The sequence below is a fragment of the Rhincodon typus genome, chromosome 10, assembly GCF_021869965.1.
Source record: "Rhincodon typus isolate 14 chromosome 10, sRhiTyp1.1, whole genome shotgun sequence".
NCBI classification, from domain to species: domain Eukaryota; kingdom Metazoa; phylum Chordata; class Chondrichthyes; order Orectolobiformes; family Rhincodontidae; genus Rhincodon; species Rhincodon typus.
In genome coordinates, this window is record NC_063341.1 from 32,626,707 (window position 1) to 32,650,310 (window position 23,604).

Genomic DNA, 23,604 nt, shown 5'->3' on the forward strand with positions numbered 1-23,604 from the left:
CCTAGACCCTTCATCAGATGAAGGGTCTAGGCCCGAAACGTCAGCCTCTCTGCTCCTATGATGCTGCTTGGCCTGCTGTGTTCATCCAGCCCTGCACCTTGTTGTCATGGAAAATAATCAAGATGGTTAATGGAATGCTGGCCTTTGTATCTCGAGGACTGGAGCACAAGGACACAGAAGTTACGCTGCAGCTATACAAAACCCTGGTCGGATCCCACTTAGAGAACTGAGAGTAGATTGGGGCACCACACCCTGGGAAGGATATACTGGCCTCGGAGTGCACTGTAGGTTTACTAGAATGATGCATGGACTTCAGAGATTAAGTTATGAGATGAGATTATACAGATTAGGTACATTTTCTCTAGGATTTAGAAGATTAAAGGATGATCTGATCAAAGTCTTCAAGACAGGGTAAATAAAGATAAACTACCATTGGTTGGAGATTCTAGAATGAGGACCAGACTTTTCAGATGTTAGAAACCTCTAGACAAAGGGTGGTAGAGGTTTGGAACTCATTTACAAACAGCTGATGCTAGATCATTTGTTAATTTTAAATCAGAGTTTAATAGTTTTTCCTGGTTAGGTGGGAGATAGGAGGGAGAGTACCAGTTTCAAAATCTCCCCACCTCCAGCCTCATTCCATGACCAACCCTCCCTCTCATCCCCGCCTCCTTGACCTGACACAATCTGTCCATCTTCTCTCCCACCTATCTGCTCCTCTCACCTCATTGACCAACCCCCACCACTCCCTACCTGCACTCACCTACCTTTCCCAGCACCACCCCTTCTCCCTCTATTTATTTCAGAGCTCCCTTCCCCCTCCACCATTTCTGAAGGGTCCCGACCTGAAACGTAAACTTTCCTGTTCCTCTGATGCTGCCTGGCCTGCTGTGTTCCTCCAGCTCCGCACTGTTATCTTGGAAACCTCAAAATACTTTCCAGAATAAAATTCTCGAACTTTGAGAAATTAAGCTGAAATGAGTGAATCTAAAAACTACTTACCACACACTTAATATTTCTTGATGCATCTATACATAAATTAGATGTTGTTGACGGAGTTAACTGCCAGCAGAGTAAATTGTAGGTTGAGGCGCCAAGTTCACCAAAATTCAACCAGGATCTCTGAACAGCCAAATGTTAAGTACATTTGTTTTCGTGGGGGTGGCTATAGGACGAAGAAGAATCTCTTACTTAACGATTAGCGTACACTAAATGTTAGCTCATCACTCGCACTGACAACTTGCACTGCATTCCAATTCTACATAAATGGCCCATTTTTCTGCTTAGACAGACCAGTCATTTTATTGATACCTCACAATGTATGGAGCTGCAGGAGACCCCTGTGCTTTGAACTCAAATATTTGTTACATCCAAATCAAATTCTACACTTGACCAGTTCTTTAACTATAAACATAGGAGCAAGAAATAAGTCAATATAGGAACAACTCGTGCTATGAAACAAGTAGGCTCAAAGCCTCAAGTTGAGTCAACTTCTCCTGAAAGTGAAGCCCAAAAGACACAAATATCCACCTCAGATCACAGGGGATACTATTTTAATAGCTCTAGTGCAACAGATACAGGCTACACCACAATTATGGGAGATCAAAGAGTGCAATTCAACTCCTGTGGAGAATGCCTAGATTGCACAAGGATATCACTGAACCCAAGATTTTTTAATAATACCATATCAAAATGCAGAGCAGTTGTCTTTAATAACAGTGATAATTTCACCTATTTGCTTGAGCAGCTAAATTATTATTTCAAAGTGATTTCATTTCTCAAAACTACATAGAGTCAAGTTCCTACAGTAAACACTACATTGGAAGAAATATTGTTTGTGTTTTGCCTCTAAATAACTTAAATGGTCACTTGTGCTTTTTTTTAAAAACTCTGCAAATTAAAGTTTAAAATAAAACATAACATCATTTTGCTAATTGCTCTGGAATGGGTGGAGGAACTCCAGAATGCCTCACAAAGAAATTTATTACTACATTACTGCTTGTTTAGTAATGAGTGACACGTTACTCTGGCATTTTTGGTAATATTCCTATGAAGTGCATTAGGATGTTTCCCATATAAGTCCAAGCTGTTGGTACTGTTTATACTGACTACACCACTACTTAATCTTTATGTGCTAACAGCACTAACCTACTACCAATTTCCTGAAAGTGGTCTGCCATGGCAAATGAACAGTTAAACAACATTTTTTTCTATTTTTTCCCTGTTGAGGCACACTTTTCATAAAGATCTAGTTTTTAATAAGAAGTTCTGTGAAATGGCATGTGACACAGCTATCGTACCAAAGAACGGCTCTAATTGATGAAAATCCAACCATCTAACAGTGCAGCATGGATAATAACTTTTTTTGGTTTGTTCACAGGATGTGGGAGTCGCTGGCTAGGCCAGCATTTATTGCCCATTCCTAACTGTCCGAGGGCAGGTAAGAGTCAGAGTCAATCACATTGCTGTGGGTCTGGAGTTACACTTAGGCTAGGCCAGACCAGCTACAGATGGTAGATTTTGTTCCTTAAAAAGGCATTATCTAAATTAGTGATCCAAATTTTTAAAATTAACAGTGGTCATGTGATCTCCATTTGGCTGGCTTTTTATTCCACATTTTATTGAATTCAAATGTGAATTTGAACCCTCAAACCTGGAACATTAGCCTGGCGTTTAGGATTTCTAGTCTGACGACATTACCACTACACCACTTCCGCTAACAACTTCAGTTATCAACAAAACAGCATTAATGATACACGTATGGCAGGTGCTAGGAGTAGGAGCACTTCCTAGTCAACCAAAATCCTTTAACAGCTGCAATGCAACAGCCTCCCTATGTTAAAAGACTCCATGGGCAAGTTCTTTCTACGAGCAAGTGTCATTCTCAAAGGGACTATACCACATACACACACTGACTTCAAACGTACTAAGTCTAAATAAACTAGATAGTTGTGCTACTGACAAATACCCAGAAAAGAAGCCTTCTGGTATTGGCTTCTGCTAGGCTATGCTCATCAGCACAGAGCTATGTAAAGGCACTGTCCCATTTAAAAATGTTTGGAGCTCTCAAACACACATTACCACTTCAAAACAAATATTGAGAGAACACACCAATGTTAAAATCAGATATCTTACGAAAGTTACAATTTATTCACAGGATTTGTTTAATGATCATCTATGTAAACTGATATTAAGGCTATCCTGTGCAGGAAAACATTCCTCAAATCTCTTAATAATGTAGCTAAGTGCCACAACAATGCCTTCAAAACACTTCCGGTGAATATTCCTATTTTAATTCTTCTTACGAACTTTAACTTTACGAAAAACAATTCATGAGGGTGTTATGAAACGTAAATAGAAAACACTGCTTGCACGAGCACTGCAAACAGTTTCAGCCTTCAGTCAGAACTTGTCTATATATTAAAAATTCTTGCAATGTTCCTTGTTATCACAAGCTAGCTTATTCTATTTCATCTTCTCCCCTCATTACTTTTTTTAAGTTGACTTCTGCTAGTTTTTAAAAGTTTCCCAATCCTCTGCCTTCCACCAATCTTCACCTGTCTTGGACCAATTTGTTCTTTTCGTAACAACCATTACCACTCCTTTTTTGTTCTATGAAACCTTTGATTTTGAATTTTATTTACCTTTTAACCTTTCCCTGACATTCCTTTTGTTCCACTTGGCACTCGTCTTTCTCAACAGCATTAAACCTGTCATATTTCTACCTCTTCAGTTCTGAATAAATCATTTTGGACTGAAACATGAACTGTTTCTCTCTCCACAGATGTTGCACGGCCCGATTATCCACAACTTTTTATGAAAAGTCACACAGCTTTGTTTTTCACAGCAAGACTACCATTTTAACGCAAAACCATTCTCTTAGATACCCAAGGTTAATGAGCATCTAACCACCCAAAATCCACAATGGCAAGCAGTATCTCATGGCTTAACACGAGAGAAAACAAAACAACGCTTCTACAGTTCTCAAACATTTACAATTTCTGCACTGGATTTTATCAAAAATAATATTTCAAAACAAAATTATTTCATCTCTGCAAAGATCACTAATTCTAACAAAGATTACATTAACTGTGTACTTTTAAAAAAGTCTCATTAGTAATGCTTGGATAAAATAATTTGTTAAATATTTCTGGAAATCAGCCAAAAGTCACGATCCATAGTGGTACCAATGACAAGTAGGAAGAGGGATGAATCCTGAAGGCAGATTTCAGGGATTCCAGAAGGAAATTAAAAAGCAGGACCTCAACAGAACCAGAGTCACATGCTAGTCAGCACAAGAACAGGAGGATTGATTGAATAAGACCATAAAGGTATAGGAGCAGAATTAGGCCATTTGGCCCATCGTGTCTGCTCCACAATTCAATCATGGCTGCTACGTTACTCCCTTCTCCTCGCAACACTTGATCCCACCTATCTCTGTCTTAAGTACACATAATGACTTGGCCTCCACAGCCCTCTCTGACATTGGAGTTCCATATATTCACTACTCTCTGGCTGAAGAAATTCCTTCTCACCCCAGTTCTAAAGAGTCATTCCTTCATTGAGGTTATGCCCTCAGGTTCCAGTATCTCCTACTAATGGAGGATCTTCTCCAAACATACTCCATCCAGGCCACTCAGTGTTTCATAAGTTTCAATGACATCGCCCCTCATCCTTCTTAACTCCATTGAGTACAGACCCAGAGTCCTCACTTGAAAAGCCCTTCAATCCCAGCATCATTCTTGTAAACCTCCTCTGGACCCTTGCAATGCGTTAGTGGTTGGAGAACAGATGTCGGGAGGGAGGGAATTAGATTTTGAGGAATTGGGTCAAGTTTTGGGGAAGGTGGGATCTGTAAAAGCTGAATGGGACACCAGAAGAGCCTCTTGTGGTGCAGTGGCAGTGTCCTTATCTGAGTCAGAAGACCAGAGTAAGTTAGTTTGTGGACAACACCAAAATTGGTGGCATAGTAGACGGTGAAGAAGGTACTCTAAGATTACAGAGGGATCTCAAACAAATGGGTCAATGGGCTGAAAATGGCAGATGGAGTTCAATCTGGATAAATGTGAGGTATAGCATTTTGGTACAACAGACAAGGATAGGGTTTATACATTTAATGATAGGGCCTGGGGTAGTGTTGTAGAACAGAGGGACCTGGGTTGCAGATACATAATTCTTTGAAGTTTGCGTCAAATATAGACATGGTGGTTAAAAAGGCATTTGGCACGCTTGCCTTCTTTACTCAAAAAGCAATGGAGTTGGGAAGTCGTGTTGAGGGTGTACAGGATATTGGTGAGGCCTCTTCTTCCAGTTCTGGTCACCCAGTTATAGGAAAGCTATTACCAAGCTGGAGAGGGCTCAGAAGAGATCTAATAGGATATTGCCACGTATGGAAGATGTGAATTATAAACAAAGGCTGGATAGCCGGGACTTTTTAAATCAATGGAGTGTCAGAGGTTGAGAGGCAACTTAATAGAAGCTTACACAATGAGAGGTATAGAGAAAGTTAATAGTAGTTGCCTTTTCCCTAGGATGGGGGGATTTCAAGACTAGGGGGCACATTTTCAAGGTGAGAGGAGAGAAATTTTAAAAAGGCACAAGAGGCAATTTTTTTTTTTTTTTTAAAAGAACAGAGGGTGGTTCATGTGTGGAATGAACTTCCTAAGTGGAGGATGCAGATACAATTACAACTTTCAAAAGACATTTGAATAAGTACACAAATAGGAAAGGTTTCAAGGGATATGGGCCAGGAACAGGCAGTTGGGACTAGTTTAGTTTGGAATTATGTTTGGCGTGGACTGATTGGACTGAAGGGTCTGTGTCCGTGCTGTATGACTATGACTGACTCTGAGTGACTCTAGAAGTGTGTGTAATCGCATCTCTGAGCAGGTGGACTAGAAAATAAGGACATCTCAAATGGGACTGGGATACCCTTACAGGGAGATTTGGTAGTGCTGTTGGAGTGCTTTTAAACTAGCTTGTCAGGGAATGTGATAAGAAGTAACACAAATTGGAAGGAAGTAAAGTTGGTAACAGGAAGTCAAAGAGATGCTAGAGAGATTAGCAAACTGGTGAAACATAGTGCGCTTCGGGTATGCTTCAAAAGTAGAACGATGTAAGAAGCCAAAGTTAAGAGCACTCTACCTGACTGCATTCTCATCAAGGTAGATGATCTAAAGGCAGTAATGGCTATAATTTATGTAATTGCAATGAAATCAAGACTAGGACCAACAGCTGAACATTCAATGATATTCAAAATTTGGGAAGGACATAGGAGAGAAAAAGAGGCAGAGCTACACTGTTAAGGCTTGGGATTAGTACAGTCCTAAAGGAGGATCTCAAATCAGAAGAACAATGCATGGAGACCAAGCGGAGGCTCGGAGGCTGCTTTATGGAGCGCCTACACTCGGTTCGCGACAAACGACAACACCTCCCAGTCGCGAACCACTTCAACTCCCCCTCCCACTCCCTGGATGACATGTCCATCCTGGGCCTCCTCCAGAGTCACAATGATGCCACCAGGAAACAGGAGGAACAGCATCTCATATTCCGCCTTGGAACCCTACAACCCAATGGTCTCAATGTGGACTTTACTAGCTTCAAAATCTCCCCACCCCCGACCTCATCCCAAGACCAGCCCCCCCTCTCATTTTCGCCTCCTTAAACTGACAGTCTTCTCTCCCACCTATCCGTTCCTCCCACCTCACTGACCAACCCCCACCCCCACCCCCACCTACACCTTTACTAGCTTCAGCCCTGCCTCCTTGACCTGTCTGTCTTCTCTCCCACCTATCTGCTCCACTATCACCGTTCCCCCCCACCTATTTATTTCAGAGCCCCCTTCCCCCTCCCCCATTTCTGAAGAAGGGTCCCGACCCGAAACGTCAGCTTTCCTGCTCCTCTGATGCTGCCTGGCCTGCTGTGTTCCTCCAGCTCCACACCTTGTTATCTAATGTATGGAATTTGTTTGGGTGGAGCTAAGAAGCATCAAGAGGCAGACCACAGAACAGCAGTTGTGTGCAGCATTGCATTAATCAGGAGTTGAGGGAAACATCATTATCATAGTAGACTGAGTAAACCATTTGAGCAACTAAATCTGTGGAGGACAAGTTAAAGAGTACATTAGGGCTGGATTTTTAACGTCATATGTTGAGAAGCCAACGAGATGACATGTTCTATTACATCTAGTATTGTGAAATGAAAAGGGCTAATTAACAACTTTATTGTAAAAGAACCTTAAGAGATGAGTGGCAACATAATAGAATTTACATTATGGTTGAAAGTGAGGTAATTCAATTGGAATAGGGGCGTTACAGTTGAATAAAGGAAGTTATAAAGACAATACACAGATTAGCCCAGGCAGATTGGGAGAACACATTTAAAAGGTAGGACTGTAACAAAAAAGATAGTTGCCATCATTCTAGAGAACCACACAGCTGCTCTCTCATTAGAATGAGACCACGCTTGATGGTTTAACCAGAGGTTCACCACGCATCAGGCATTGGGATAGGTTGAGGAGTGGACTTCATGGTAACCTCAGCCAGTGATGGAAATGAACCCTACTGCTGGTATCTCTCCGCATCGCAAACCACCCAAGTGAGCTAATGAAGGAAAATAAGGTTATACACTTTGCTAGGAGAAACAGATATGCAGACTATTTTGTAAATGGTAAGAGGTTGCAAAAGGTAGATGTACAAATGGACTTAGGGGTCTTGTCAATAATTCATTGAAGGCTAACATGAAGGTGCAAGTCACTTGGAAGGCTAATGGAGGTCAGCGTTTATTGCAAGAGGATTGGAATATGGGAGTCGTAAAGTCTTGCCTCAACGTTACAAGCTCAAGCAGGCAGCATCTAGAATACCAGGTGCAGCTTTGGTCTCATCACATCAAAGATATTATTGCCACAGAGGGAGTTCAATAAAGATTCACCAGACTTGCTTCTAGAATAGCAGAACTGTCCTTTACAGTTTTGAAGAATGAGAGGTCATCTCATTAAAACATACAAAATGCTTAAAAGGGATAGACAAGGTAGATGTAGTCACAATGCTTCAGTTGGTTGGAGAATCTAGAACAAGCAGGCATAATTTTAAAGTATTTGGGATGCTACTTAGGTCTAGGTGAGGAAGAAACTCTTTTACTGAGAGGATTATGATTCTTTGGAATTCTCCACCACAGAGGACAACTGAAGCTCAGCCTTTGAAAATGCTTACAACAGGGACTGCTAGATTTCTCATTACCAATGGAGCACAGGTTTGTGGGAATGGCGTAGGGGTAAAAGCAGTGAAGTAAATTGATCAGTCATGCTAGCGTGAAGGGCAGGGCAAGCTCAACAGGCCGAATGATCTACTCCTGTTTCTATGTCAAACGTCGCACTGCAAGGAAAAGAATCAAAGTCAACATTCTTCAATGAATCTCCCAAGTCCAAAGAGAATGTGTTTTAGGACAACAATGAAACCTTTAGACTGCCTAAACTTGTGAATCACAGACTTGGGTGAAGTAAAATTACAAACAAAAAAATTATATTAATGTTGTAGAAAAAAAGGCTGAGAAGAGATGTTGTATAAGGTCTAAAGGTCTGGAACGGTTAACAATGAACAGTGCCTTAAGCACCACCCACTTGGAAGAAGTCAGAAATTTGGAACAGCTCAGAATCTCGAAAGGAGTAACAGGTACCCCAGACCCGAAACGTCAGCTTTCCTGCTCCTCTGATGCTGCTTGGCCTGCTGTGTTCATTCAGCTCTACACCTTGTTATCACAGGTACTATCCGGGTCTCTTTCACAGTCTCCATAATAATGTCCATCACATTAGTGGAACTTGTACATTATTATCATGCAATAAACTATACCTTGTTTAAAACAAAAAACAGCCTCTTCTCATCAAACTACAAATGGTTTGTCTCTATCAAACAGGCTCTATAGATCCTTACCAGGTAGGAGTATAGTGGCAGCAAATCTATGAGACAGTACATTCATCATGACAGGCAGTGGTCAGCATTCATCTGTCTTCCTCAACACAAGCAGAGAGAGAACCGAGGCACCAGAGGAGGAAAGTTTTAGTTGGCCAAGCTTTATACATGTTTTATAGTAAGTTTTTCAGGGTAAGGGTTAGCAAAAAGACACATTCTTAGCTTATTGTTATTCAAGTCCTTTCTATTGCTCGAGGCTACAAAATCTTTCCTGGCTTTAAGAAACGAGTTTACATTGAGCTCAGTTATCTTTTCTTTGCTGGAAGTTCAGATCAACAAAATGATGGTCAAGGCTAATACCATGTGCCTTGTAAGTGGAATCACTGACTTTCCTAAACCATCCTTAGACACCCCGCCAAAGGTCATTTGTATTTTACCTACAACACCAGTTTTATTAAAATGAGCATTTCAAAAAAGGGGAATAAAATAATATTCCCGTGATAGAGCCACAAATCTTCCTGTCAGGTGTGCATACGATACTTTTGATTCTGAGCATTTAAGCTGTCTCATTACACTGGTATAAAGGGAATGACGAAGAACAGATTAATTCTTTTATTTGATTCACACATAAATGGGCTTTAAGGGCATATCTTTTTCATTGTAAATAGACTGTATACGAAAATTTAAAGTAATAAACCAACAGCAATCCAAATATATAGAACTTAGATACAATTAATCCTTTCTTCAGATTACTTGCAAGTGCGTAGAAAGGTCCAAACAACATAACAGACATTTTATCTATCTTAACACTACGTTGATTCTCAAAACCAAACATTGTAAGTTTTGCAAACTTAATTCAGTGACACCTGTCAAAGCCACAAGTAAAACAGTAATCAATTTGGTTGGGATAGATAAGTTTTCAGAAAATCATCTACATGGATTTGAAAGCCACTACTAAAATACTGAAGATAAATGAAACCAAAACAAATGTTACAGTCTATGAAATTCTAATATCATATGACTAAAAAAGTTCTTCCATCCTTACAAAAAGCCTACCAACATTCAGCAAGTTCATTGCATCATGTAAAACTGTATCCAACAAATGACTGTAGTTACTGAGAAAGAAATAGATAATGTACATCTGTGGTGGACAAAATTTAACTAAATGTTTTAAATTACAGGATGGAAGATCTGCAGTAAGATTATTCCACAAATTGACATTCTACCTGAATGTTACTGTGAAAAGATAGCTTAGAAGTAGTAAAACTGATGTACTAATGTGGAACAACTTCCTTCTCAAAACAACAACACTACGTAAGGTTATAAATAATAAGCTCCCTACTAGTAAGTTGTTAAATGTTTATTTTTCCATTTCACTTAGGTTTCCTCAATGCTTATTGTGCTTACATTTTTCCACCAATCTTCTGTTGGTTTTAAAACATTGTCAAGTTATACGATCCTCATTGTTTTATTTGATAACTGCAATATATTCATCACATCACTGTAAAAGAAAACACGCTGTGAACGATAAAATAGTAGTGAAGTTATTAAAATTAACAGCAGAGCTCAAAGAGACCGAACACTGAACACAATTAATACAATGGTATGTGAAAACAAAGCATTTGCTTTGACAAGCAAAACAATGCCATGTAAAGATGTCAACGTTCGATCCATTACTAACACTGCTTATTCCATTCCCTTTGTACAACGTATTCATTTCATGACACTCTTATGCAGCTTTCGAACACAATGCTACAAAAGAAGGTAAACCAACTAATTAGGCAGCCCCTGCATTTACAATCGATATCTGAACGAACAAAGGCTCTTCTGGCAAAGTGGTAGGGTCCTACTCCCATGCCATAGGTTCAAGCTCTACCTGTCCAGGAGATGTGTCATATATCAGATTAGAAAATCTGAAGCAATGATTGCTTTTTACCTTTACTAGTTGAGAAAACCAAAGGGCAGGAGCAATCCAAATAGCTTAATGCTAAATTTGGCATAGTAGCCTTACAAAAAGTCACCTGAAATCCTGCTGCTGCGGAAATGTGTGCTTAAAATCCTTAAAAACCAATGGATTTCAATATAGAATTACACCAACAACCAATTTAGGATTGTCAGTCAGGCTCGTAGCATGGTGCACTCGCATGTGCTCTACATATGTTAATAGATAGCACCCTGTTCCTTGTAGACAAAGGCAAGTGCACATATTCCATCTGCTGCAACAACAAATTAAGTGACAGCAAGCTCTGGCTCACTTCTGAAGGCCATGCCTTGACCACAGTCAAACAACTTCATTTATAATTTAAACAAAATCTGGTAGTTAACTTTCAATCATTATTTATTGCATTCTTTACAGCAACATCTCTACCAAAGCCCACGTGCCAACTAATCAACACTTCCTGTCATAGATATAAATGTCAGGGCTTTTCCCCCTTGAATTTTTTTCATGTGAATTGCCTTGGTGAGTGCAAAGTGTAAAGCTTCAACAAAATGTACCTTTCATCACCAGTTCTGAATAATTTATAGAACTGGTTCAATGTGAAAATACAACTCACGTCCCTAAGTATCTCACAAATCATCTTCATTTACAAATCCATATTAGCAATGAGATACCAGGTTAAGTGTGTACCCTAATTGTAATTACAACTTCAGATAATCGTCTATGCTGGAATGTTTTTCTTTTTCTTCATTTATCAAATACTATGAATTTCAGCCGTATAAAGTATATCTCTGTGCAAGCTTGTACTAAGCTGTAAACCTTGAAGACTGGGTAAACTATCATCTCTTGCAACCTTTCTAGTGTGCACGTTTTACCTGTAACAGTGAATTTTACACAATCAGAACATGGATCATGCATTATTCTCTAGAATAAAGAATAAAACATAAAACATGCACACTTTTTTCTTCTCAATGTTTTAGTATGAAAAATTGTCTTAAAGACATTACACATACAAAATCTTGAGCGATAAAACGTGGTATTTGCTACAATTGCTTCTAAATGGTAACAAAACTCTCAATTAATTGATTAATCTGATTTACCGGAGTCTCCAATTACTAATCAATTAGACTATGGCTTTGAAGTACTTCTGAAAAGACAGCATCATTTAGCAGATTCAACCACTTGACTTCAAGCCGACAGAACCATCATCATTTGCAGCTCTGTGACATAAAACAGTACGTTAACAACAAAATAAGGTGCTATGCATTACAGAGTATGATGCGCTTGAATTCAATTTGCGCCATAACATACTGTGTATGGTCAGCTTAAGCAATTTGCCTATAATTTTAAACTATGAAATCTAAGATCGGCCAATATCTTCAGCTGAAATAATTCAGTTAGGAACTTTAGGAACCAAGACAATTACATTTTCAAAATTACCAAATTGTTTAAAATTATTTAAACCTAAAATGGGGCAGTGAAAACAGAATTTTTGACCTACTTTTCTCCAATCAACCTGATCAGAAATGTTATTATGTGCCTCTGGAACAGGTGCAACTTGAACCGGTGTCTCAGTTCAGGGGTAAGGATATTAATACTGCATCAAAACAGGATTTTGGAAGAGATCATGCAATGATAATTCTTTCTACAGATCATCAAGGTTTCACTGAATTGACTTAAAAGCAAAAATGTTATTGAATTAGTTAATGTGACTATTTGTGATTCTTGGTACGCAGCTAATTACAATGCTGCTGCTTTGAGAATGTTGGAAACATTAAAGCATTTACAATGAGAGATAGCAAGGACTGCAGATGCTGAGGTCAGAGATAACAGTGTGGAGCTTGAGGAAAACAGCAGGTCAGGCAGCATTAGAGCAGGAAAGGACGTTGTGGGTCAGGACCCTTCTTCAGAACTGGGGAGGGGGAAGGGAGCTCAGAAATAAAGAGAGAGGGGGATTGGGCTGGGGAAGGGTAGGTGGGATGGTGATAGGTGAATGCAGGTAGGAGTGGTGGGGATTGGTCAGTGAGGTGGAAAGGGCGGATAGGTGGGAGTTAAGATGGACAGGTTGGGTCAGGTCAAGGAGGCGGGGATGAGAGGGAGGGCTGGACATGGGATGAGGCCGAGAGTGGGGGGTGGGATTTTAAAACTGGTGAAATCCATGTTTAGGCCATTGGGCTGTAGGCTCCTGAGGTGGAATAGGAGGTGCTGCTCCTCCAGTGTGACACTGGAGAGGGCCAGAATGCACATCACCCAGGGAATGGGAGGGGGGAGTGCAGATGCTCTACGAAACGGTCTCAGAGTCTCCACTTGGTCTCATCGATGTAGAGAAGGCCACATCAGGAGCAGCGGATGCAGTAGACCAAGTTGACGGATGTGCAGGTGAACCCCCGATTGATGTGGAAGGTTTGTTTTGTGCCTTGAACGGAGGAGGGTGGGGGGGGAGTTGTATGAGGTGTAGGGGCAGGTGTAGCACTTCCTGCGGTTGCAGGGAAAGGTGCCGGGGGTGAGGTGGTTAGTGGGGAGTGGGGAGTGTGGAGTGGACGAGGGAGTCGCAGAGAGAGCGGTCCCTACAAAAGGCAGATATGGGTGGGGAGGGAAATATCTCTTTAGTTTTGGGGTTGGATTGTAGGTGGCGGAGACTGATATGTTGGACGCAGAGGTTGGTGGGATGATACGCAAGGACAAAAGGGATTCTGTTTATATTTTTGTTGGGGGGAGGGGACATGAGGGCAGAAGTGTGGGAAACGCAAGAGATGCGGTAGAGGGCATTTTCAATCACCGGAGGGGGGAAAACACGGTCCTTGAAATAGGAGAACATCTGCGGTGTGCGGCAGTAGAATGCCCCATTTTGGGAGACGATGCAGCAGAGGCGAAGGATTTGGGAGTAAGGGATTGCATTCTTGCAGGAAAGTGGGTGAGAGGAGGTGTAGTCTAGGTAGCTGTGGAGTCGGCAGGCTTTAAAGAGATGTCAGTTTCCAGGTGGTCACCAGAGATGGGGACAGAAAGGTCCAGGAAGGACAGGGAGGTATTGGAGATGGTCCAGGTGAATGAGGTTGGGTTGAAAAGGTGTTAGTAAAGTTGATGAACTGTTCAAGCTCCTTGTGCGAGCATGAGGCAGTGCCGATACAGTCAATGTAGCGGAGGAAGAGGTGGGGGATAGTGCCAGTGTAGCAGTGGAAGAGGGACTGTTCCATGTATCCTACGAAGAGGCAGGCATAGCTTGGCCTCATGTGGGTGCCCATGGCCACGCCCTTAGTCTGTAGGAAGTGGGAGGAGTTAAAGCAAAAGTTGTTAACGGTAAAGACGAGTTCTGTTAAACGGATGAAGGTGTTAGTGGAGGGGGACTGGTTGGGTGTGCGGGAGAGGAAAAAGCGGAGGGCTTTTAGGCCATCCGTGTGGGGGATACAAGAGTACAGGGATTCGATGTCCATAGTGATGATGGATTGGAGGCCAGGGAATTGGAAGTCTTGGAGGAGATGGAGGGTGTGGGCGGTGTCCCGGACATAGGTGGGGAGTTCATGCACCGGGGGGGAAGAAACGGAGTCAAGGTAAGCAGAGATAAGTGGAATGGGGCAGGAGCAGGCAGAGACAATGGGTCGGCAAGGCAGTCAAGTTTTTGCATTTTGGGAAGGAGACAGAAATGGGCGGTGTGGGGTTGGTTGAACGATGAGGTTGGAGGCTGTGGGTGGGAGGTCACCTGAGGTAATGAGGTTATGAATGGTTTGGTGGTCAGGGGTGGAGTCATGATCGAGGGGGCAGTAGGTGTTGGTGTCAGAGAGTTGGCGCCTGGCCTTGGCAATGTAAAGCCACCATACCACTACTGCACCTCCCTTATCTATCTGCTGGTTTGATGGGGAGGTTAGGGTCGGAGCGGAGGGCTGCACATTCAATGGGGGAAGAGGTTGGAGTAGGAAAGAGGGGTGGAGAGGTTGAGGCAAGCAATTTTGCGATGGCATTTGGAAATGAAGAGGTTGAGGGAGGGAAGGAGGCTGTCGAGTGGTGTCCAGGAGGATGGGGTTTGTTGGAAACAGTAGAAGGAGTCTGCAGAGAGTGGGTTAGACTCACAGTTAAAGAAATAGACACGGAGGTGGAGGATAAAGTGTTCAACATCCAAATGTGAATGGAATTCATAGATGCCTGCGCGCAGGGGAATGAAGGGGAGTCCTTTGCTGAGGACTGACCGTTCGTCCTTAGTGAAGGGGGAGGTCTGGGGGGTGGGGTGGGATGGTGAATACCTGGCAGGGCTTGGGTGTCGAGCTGGTAGTAGAGTTGGAACTGGGTGTGGGGTTGGAGTAGTGATGTCGTCGGCATCAGCAACGTCGGCGGCGGGAGCAGCAACGTCGGTCGAAGTGGCGTCGGCATTTAAAATAACAGTTTTGAAAATATGTAAACCTGAAAAATTACAGCTGATGCCATTCCAAAGGTACTCATAATTTACAGGCTGCACTGTACTGCTAGAATCTGATTCATTTATCATTGTATAAGCTTTTTTTAATCCCTTTAAGAGGAGAGATTGGTGAGGCTGGCTAAGTCAATATTCATTGCCAATCCAAGACAAAAAAAAAATTGCACATGTTGGCGATTCAAATTACCAAATCACTTATTGCACTGGGGGAAATGATAGTGAGCTCCTTCTTGGGGTGTGGGGACATTCACAATGCTGTTAGGAAGGGAGTTCCCAGATGACAATGTGGTGACAAGTTTGATGCTAAATGCCCCTGGCAATTAATACCATGTTGGAGAGAATGAAATCTTATGAAAAGGACATGTTGGGTGGAATCTTATAAAGGCCTGAAAGACGTAGGCTGTGGCAAGAAGTCCAACAAGGCCTATGCCAAGAATAATTTGCTGCATCTTTTACCAAGTTTTGGATGTCAAGGTGAGATTCTCACTAGGAGGGAGATTTACCCATTAAGGGGGATTGCTTATAACTGACCTTATTTACCGAACATCCAGCCTGAGTGATATGCAACTTCCTTTTCTGCTACTAATGAGCAAATTAGACACGGAATTCTTGACATGGAAGTCAGAGCAGGTACCTGGCAATTTCAGCTTTTTGCTTTTTCCATGGGACCTCCACATTGGACATCAGATACAAACACCATATCCACAGACATTGGCATCCAACATTGCCAGGCTCTAAGAGTCCTCATGGCACATTTTTGATCCACTTACAAGACACTTTTGCATTTCAATGCTGCACTCTGAAGCACAATGGCAATTATCATTGTAATGCTGCAGCAAGGACACTGTGCTCACAAATACGCACCCTGCTCATGGACCAGACCAGGCTGCATCTTGTTCACTTGCTCTCAGCATTCAATCATTTTCAACCTGTCTGGATGCCACAGCATTCCTGCTTGGCTTTACCTTTTCGCATCTCACCCCTCAGCCTAAGATACCAGGCTCACATTACTGTTGCATTGCTATGTTGTTTAGAACAGGCACAAAGCCAGGGTGGTTGTCAGCAATCCTCAGTCAAGTCAACGAAAATAATCTTCAATCAGGGGTCCAGCAACAGTAAGTCAAAGAGTGTCCAACATGAGCCCAGGGGTTTGGACACAGTCGTTCACTTGAGACAAAGTCAGGATGCTCTCCACATAAGGAGTGAGGAACCGAACGTCAGGCAGTCCACCACCCATCACGAGTCTTTATGAATGTACAAAGAAGGAACAACACAGTAGGCCATTCAACCCTTTGAGCTTGCTCTGCCACTGAATAAGATTGTGGCCTACTTGATTTTAACCTCAACTGTACATTCCTGCATATTCCCGATAATCTTGATCCCCTTGGTAATCAAGAATCTACCTACCTCTGCCTTAAAAACATTGATGCTCCTGCCCTATTGTGGAATGGGGGAGAGGGGGTGGGGAGAAGGAGGAGAAAGGGATTATGGGAGATGAAACTAGGTGGCACAGCTGTTATTTTTGTGCAAGTGGGAAACTCTCCCAAGTGAGTAAATACGTAGCACGAAAGCATGTAGAATTTGTGGTAATACAGTTGGGGTGGGTGACAGGGTGTAAGGGAAGATTTAGCAAATGATAGTAAATAAGAGTACGTGTCTTAGTGGAAGCTGGGCAGTATCGGAGATTAACAGTGAAGAGTAGCAGGCAAAAAGATGGTGGCACCTACATGCTGACAGAATGGAGAAGGTCAGTGATTTTCTTGCATTCCTATGCATTCTACCAGATGACTGAGATTGGGCTAACCTGGACTGCAACTTTGGACAAGGCTAGCACAGTCTGGTGTCGTGGCCTCCTCTACTGGTCCTGGTGGAAGACGATGTCCTGCATCTATTCTGAAACAGTACTTCTACTTCCCTGCCTGCAAAGTGGGGCACCAAATCTCCCATATCCAAGGCTAATGTCAGGAACATGATTTGCAGATAAGTTTCAGAATGAAGGTGCTTGTCTAGGTGCACTGCCGGTGGTAGAATGAGGCTAGAATTGGACAAGAAGGACACTATATGGGTAGAATAGCTAATTAATGAGTCAAGTTTGATAAAGATGCAGTGTGAAAAGTCGCTAGGCCTTGCTAAGAGAAACCCTCCAACAAACGTGACGAAACTAATGGCCAAAAATACCTAAGATTCTGCTCGCTGCTATAGCAGCTACCTAGTTAGAGCACCTAATTGCGTCTTGCTATTCAATTATTTTTCACACACTTCCTCTCTAGACCATCATGGTGAATCACCAGGAAAACAGGCGCTTTATTTAGTAAAGATGAGCCAAGTGAGGCAAAGGATCTGTAAAAACAAAGTTTATACAGAAAACTTAATGAAGTTTTAAAAAACAAATGCTTCCTTTGGCTTCAACTCAGGTCTGTTAGAGGCGAGTTGGTAAACACTTACACTGACATAATTGATTCCAGTAAGCAGAAATGTTGGAACAGCAAAAGTAACGAAGAAATTAGATAGACTATGAACTGTGGTGCCTACGTACCCTAAGCTATCCAATAACACATTTTGTACATCAAACAAAAAAAAAGCAGCACTTAAACACAGACAATCCAACCAATTAGGCATGATCATTGTTTTAGGTTGGCATGGTGTTCAGAAAAGAATAGACATGGTCTGGAAGAACTACTGGCTTGCTTTGAAGATAGTCTTCCGAGGGTGTCACAAAAAATTATGGCTGAAGTGTCATGTTGTTCCATACTGACTTCTATCTTCAGGAAGAAGAATCCTAATGAGCACAGAAATGACTGAGGAATCTTGCTGACACTGGTAGCTTTAAGATTTGACTTGCAGTAGCATGGATATCAGAGGCCTGTGGCTGAAGAAAAATGATGCATTTGGATCTCATCTATCTGGCTTCTTACAACGTTGTGACCTGTTGTAAGATAAACAAGAGAAATTCTTCTGCGTTGTTTTTGAAGTCCTTATTCAAGTAGCTGCAGATAGAAATCATGCTTCAGGTTTTATTTGTAATTACTGGCCTAGGAACCTGACAGAAGTGCACATTTCTTGAACACCAAAACAATGTGGTGGTTAGGAAGTTTATGATCATAAGCCATAAATACATTGCTGGTGTCATCCAGGATCTGTATTTTGCATGGAAAATAAGGGGCTCAAATCCTGTTTGAAGCCAGTTTTAAAACACTGAGTTAAAGTTGAACAGTCATTATGGCACAGGAAGCTGCCATTTGGCTCATTGTATACATGCCAGCTCTGTGGAGCCAAGCCCAGTCAGTTCCATTCATTTGTTGTTATGGTAGGCCTGCAACTTTATTTCACTCAATTGACAAGGTTTTATAAATGTAGCCAATTCTCAGTTGCATTCTGGAAATGCATGTCAACCCAAGCCCTTAAAAAGTGGGTGCAGCAGGTTGAAATCAAGTACTTAAACTGTACTTTCTGAAATGTGGAGCTGAAAGTAGGCAATCAGCATCTAAAAACCATCGTCCTACTCTCCCCCCTCCCCCAAAGTCTTGTCAGAGTTAAGTGGATTTCAATTATCACGTAAATTAAACTGCAGAATTACAAGTACAATACCAGAGCTTTGTCCACTATGAAAAGCTGAACCAGTGTGAACTCATTTCTCTAGAAAATGAAGAAAACAGACCTGACCTTTCCACATATTGGATAGACCAAATCTGATGCGTGCAGCTCCAACAACACTCAAGGAGCACGACACCATCCAGGACAAATCAGCCTGCTTTTTTTGCCACGTGTTCAAGCATCCACTCCCTCAATCACCAATGCTAATAGTAGCAGTGTGCAGCATCTACAAGATGCACTGCAGAAACTCACTCTACGCTCCTCAGACAGCAACTTCCAAACCCACAACCACTTCCACCTAGAAGGACGAGTGACAAGTGCAGGGACATTACGAGCAAGTTCCTCTCCAAAGCACTCATCATCCTGAAAACAAAAATGCTGAAGTCACAGCGGGTAGGCAACATCCACAGAGAGAGCAAACCAACGTTGAGTCTAAATGACTCTTCATCACAGCTGAGGTGAAGTGTGGGGAGGCGGGGGGTCAGCATTTATGCAATAGTGCTTTCATGGTGATTGTGGACGACAGCAGCTCAAGATGGAAATTCACCAACAATTTTCACCAAGGGCAACTAGGGATGGTCCATAAATGCTGCCCCAGTCAGTGATACCCACATTCAGCGAATTTGAAAAAACACAAATAGTCACTAATAAGTGCAATAGGAAATTCAGGAGAATTCAAACCATTTTAGTCAGCCAGTCAGAGAGCAGTCGAAACATGGAATGCATCAACGTAAATAGGCATGATTAGTAGCAAAGAAGCATTTTAGAGAAAACTAGATAAAATTACAGGGGAGAAAGAAATGTCGATGGCTTAGGAAGAGGAGTGAAGTTGGTATAAACAATGTCACAGAGTTTGTGACTGCCCAGTTTCTATGCTGTACAGGAGTGTGAATATTGTAAAATCATTAGTCAACTCAACTGTGACCACTGAACTATATTCATGGTTATTCAGGAGTGGTGGGCTGTCCTTAACAGTTGTCAATCTTTTAGAAGTTGCATTAGCTTCAGTTGAGGTTGATATGTATGATAATGTGTCAGGAACACCCTCAAAACTATGCATGTTATAACACAAATTCAGGTATTTGAATTAACAAATATGCCTTGTGATTTTTTAGTTTTACATATTTATTAGACGCATTTTCAATGAAGACGTATAGAAGTTGACGCACAGAATTCAAGGTATAGTTATTCTACACGAATCAGTCTTGTATTAGCTTATTCGTTCTTATTCATTTTTGACTATGGGCTACCAAAAGTTACCAGTGTTCACTCAGTTGTTTGAATCTATAATGTAGTGCTATAAAGTCATTCTGTCAGTATTTACATTCGGAACTTATAAAATGAGTTACAAAAACAAATAGGATTTTCCATTGCGTCAAAAGTTTAAAATCTGTTTCAGAAGTATTGGTACTAATCACAAAAACGAACAGTGGAACAAGGAAAGAAAAAAATTAAGAAGGTATTAAAGTTAGCATATAATATCAAAAAAGGTAAAAGAATGAGAGCTGGAAGTTGAATGCAACTGCATGTTAAATCAATAAAACTTTGCACTTTTCATTTTTAAACTAAAAGCTATTTTAAAACGTTTGTTTTTGAGCAGAGATACAACAAAACTATTCTGGCCTTTGCAACAGTCTAACATATTAACACATATTTGCATAATGTAAAGCTCTGCCTACATTCCACCATTCCCCATGCCACCCTTTTATAAAACCATATATGTTTTCCAAGAACATTATAAAGCAGCACAACAAAAACAAACTTTGAAAAATGCCATAGATCTTAAGCAACTGTAATTTCAGGTAAGGAGACTTATAATGGACTTAAAAAGAAAAACCCTGTTTTTCTAAATACCAATTCTAGTGATCTCTGCACAACCGGTTTACTTCTTTCAACACACAATTAAGGCTGGTATTGTTTAATGGGAATTCTCATTGGTGAGCTACAGTGCAATCATCCAGTTGTCCAGCAACATATCAAATTACATAATTCTCAGCCAGCTAACCAGGAAATGAAAAGCACAAATGAGTTATTAAAAGGTAAAATAAATATTGGGACTGACGTAGGGGCTAAGATGGAGACAAATATCATGAACATTAAAAAGGAAAAAAAGTTACTTTAAACATGGTTACTAACTGTAATGGAAATATTTAAAGTCAGTTCATAGGCATAATCTAACTTAACAGCAATAGAATAACGAAAAAAAGGCAAGTTCTTGTCAGATAAATTAATTTCTACGATTATTAGCTCTGAGTGGGCAGGTGTCCTCAGTGGAGTTGCGCATAACAGACCTCAACTTGAAAGTTCCTATACTTATGCTAAATTCTGAAGTTGCAGTCAGACTCAAGTGAGGTAATGATGGCGAATGCTGGCATTGTAACATTTAAATTCCTGCAAATTCCAGGTCAATGCCTCAGCCAGAAAGCAGCTTCTATAGATATTTTCTCACTCCTTTCATATTAAATTTCAACTTGATTAGTAAGCAATAGTGCTACATAGACATAAAAGTCTTACACTGGCAGGAACCAAAGAGATTTCTGGTTATAACATATTACAAATATTACATGAAATTTTGGAAGTGAATGATTGAAATAAATTACACTCACCAAGTAGGGTACAAAATGACAGATAAAGTAAGCAAAGGTTGAAATTTGAAACTAACTTATCCGTGAACACATACCTCAAAACAGTCATTTATAAGTAAGGAAATATATCAACATTGCCTTTATAAAAAAAGTTCAAGTCTCAATGAATTAGGATCATCTTGTACAATATTTGAACTGTTTTAAGGTTTTCTTTTTATAATCGATGTCAATAATGGCTGAGCTGGTAACATTCTTGCCTCAGAGTCTGAGCTCGTAGTTGAGGCCATGCTGCAAAATAATGCACAAAAACCTAGGCTGACATGCCAGTGCAATACAGAGGGATGGCTGCACTATGTACAATGTGTTTGGACATAGTGGACCTTGGTTTATCAAGTGAATGCAAAATATTTTGGTGCTTATATCGAAGAATTCTGTAGTATGTGGTCAACTTTTGCCCCTCAAACAACATCACAAAAACAGATTACTCAGTTATTATCATGATGATGATTTTGGGAGCTTGTTTCACCCAGGTGATTACCACAATTCCTACGTTATAACTGACTACAATTCAAAAGTACTTCAGTGGCTACAAAGTGCTTTGGGATGCTCTGAAGTTATGAAAAGTGCTTTATAAATGCAAGCTTTTTTTCCCTCAAGACAAAGCAGACAGCAGAGAGAGCAAGATGAATCAATTTTCAAATGCTAGTGTAAAGAAGTTGAACAAATGTCATACTTACTAAGGCTTTTTCAGCAATTAAAGCACTTAAATTGCATCCATCAATTTAGTTACGTGGCACTGGCCAAATGCAATTCTGATATCAATCACTCTGACTGCTGAGGGTAAACTATTTGATACAGCAAATAAAACAGCATCAATCCCAATCTAGTGCTTCCTGAATTTTAAAACATGCAGTAACTGGGCTCCTGAGATTACCATGAAGGACTCTCCTTCTCAATCTCTCCCCCTTGCCCGAGCACGGTAAGCCTCAGGTTAAACTACCAGCCATCTCACTAATGTGTGCAGGCCTGTGGTCCAGTGGGATTACGGAGACCTTTTATTGTTCAATCCACAGCATTTCCAACTAAGCCAATGTTAGGAACTGAGCCATTCAAATCAAACAGTCCTAATTACAATCACAGTTGTGTCAGCACATCTCAAACAAAGTGTCTCGAGACAAATAACAACGTTATTGGGCTCAAGAAAGCAGATATGCTGCCTCAAATACTATCCAGTGATTTACACTGCAATGTGTTGTGGCATGGATTTTAAGGGAGGATAGCACTGAGATCCTCCACACCTAAATGGCTCATTGATATTTATTCTCAACATTCACAAAAGGAAGCACCAACTGAATCAATTAACCAAAGTTAGTAATTGTCCATGTTATGTCAACTACTTGCATTGATGTTTTTGGTAGGGGTGTCAGGGCACAGGGCACATGTGTGCGTGTGTATGCATGTGTGTTATGTAAGAGGGATGGGGAATAGGGGACATTTTAGGGTAACAAAAAATTCAGTTGCCCTTTTAAAGTCACATTCAAAGTGAATCATTTATTTTTCCCCATAGCCGATCTTGAGGGTTCATGCAAACAGCTTTCCAAGAGTTTCAGCATTTCATTTTTAAAAATAGTTATTGAAAACAAAGATATTACAATGGACAAAATAAACTGTCTTTGTTTTTCATTCCTTTCTTGATCAGGAACAAGGGCATTGCATTACAGAACATTAAGCAATAGTTCTCATGATTACATCAGATGGAACATTAGCTGACACAAGTGCTTCGCGCCAGCTGCTTCAGTTAATAACTGATATCAAACCTGCTATTTGAAGGGAGTTTCTAATCTCTACATCCCACAGGCACAGCAGTACTTGTATACCACAAAGTTGATGAGCACAGGTAAAGGAAAAGAAGAGATGAACTAGGGGAATAAAGTATCACAAAGTTTAACACAGCCTTTATACATTATAAAAACAGCTGAGTAGTTGAAGCTTTGAAATCTTTAGATTTTGATTTTTGAAAAACTCAATTCAGCTGAATGTGTATGGGTGAGCACCAGCATATCCCTAGGTTGGAGGAGGATTTGGGTAAGCCACAGCAGCTGTGAATTCCCAGCACATCAATCTACTAAGACAACAAGGTGCAGGGCTGGATGAACACAGCAGGCCAAGCAGCAT

At 41.0% G+C, this 23,604-nt stretch overlaps 1 protein-coding gene across 6 annotated transcripts in view; it reads right to left on the reverse strand.

Moving 5' to 3' along the window:
* The window catches only part of LOC109911349 (guanine nucleotide-binding protein G(I)/G(S)/G(O) subunit gamma-12), a 103,982-nt gene that overhangs the window by 23,268 nt on the left and 57,110 nt on the right, over positions 1-23,604 (reverse strand). The gene's annotated exons all lie outside the window — the stretch shown is intronic.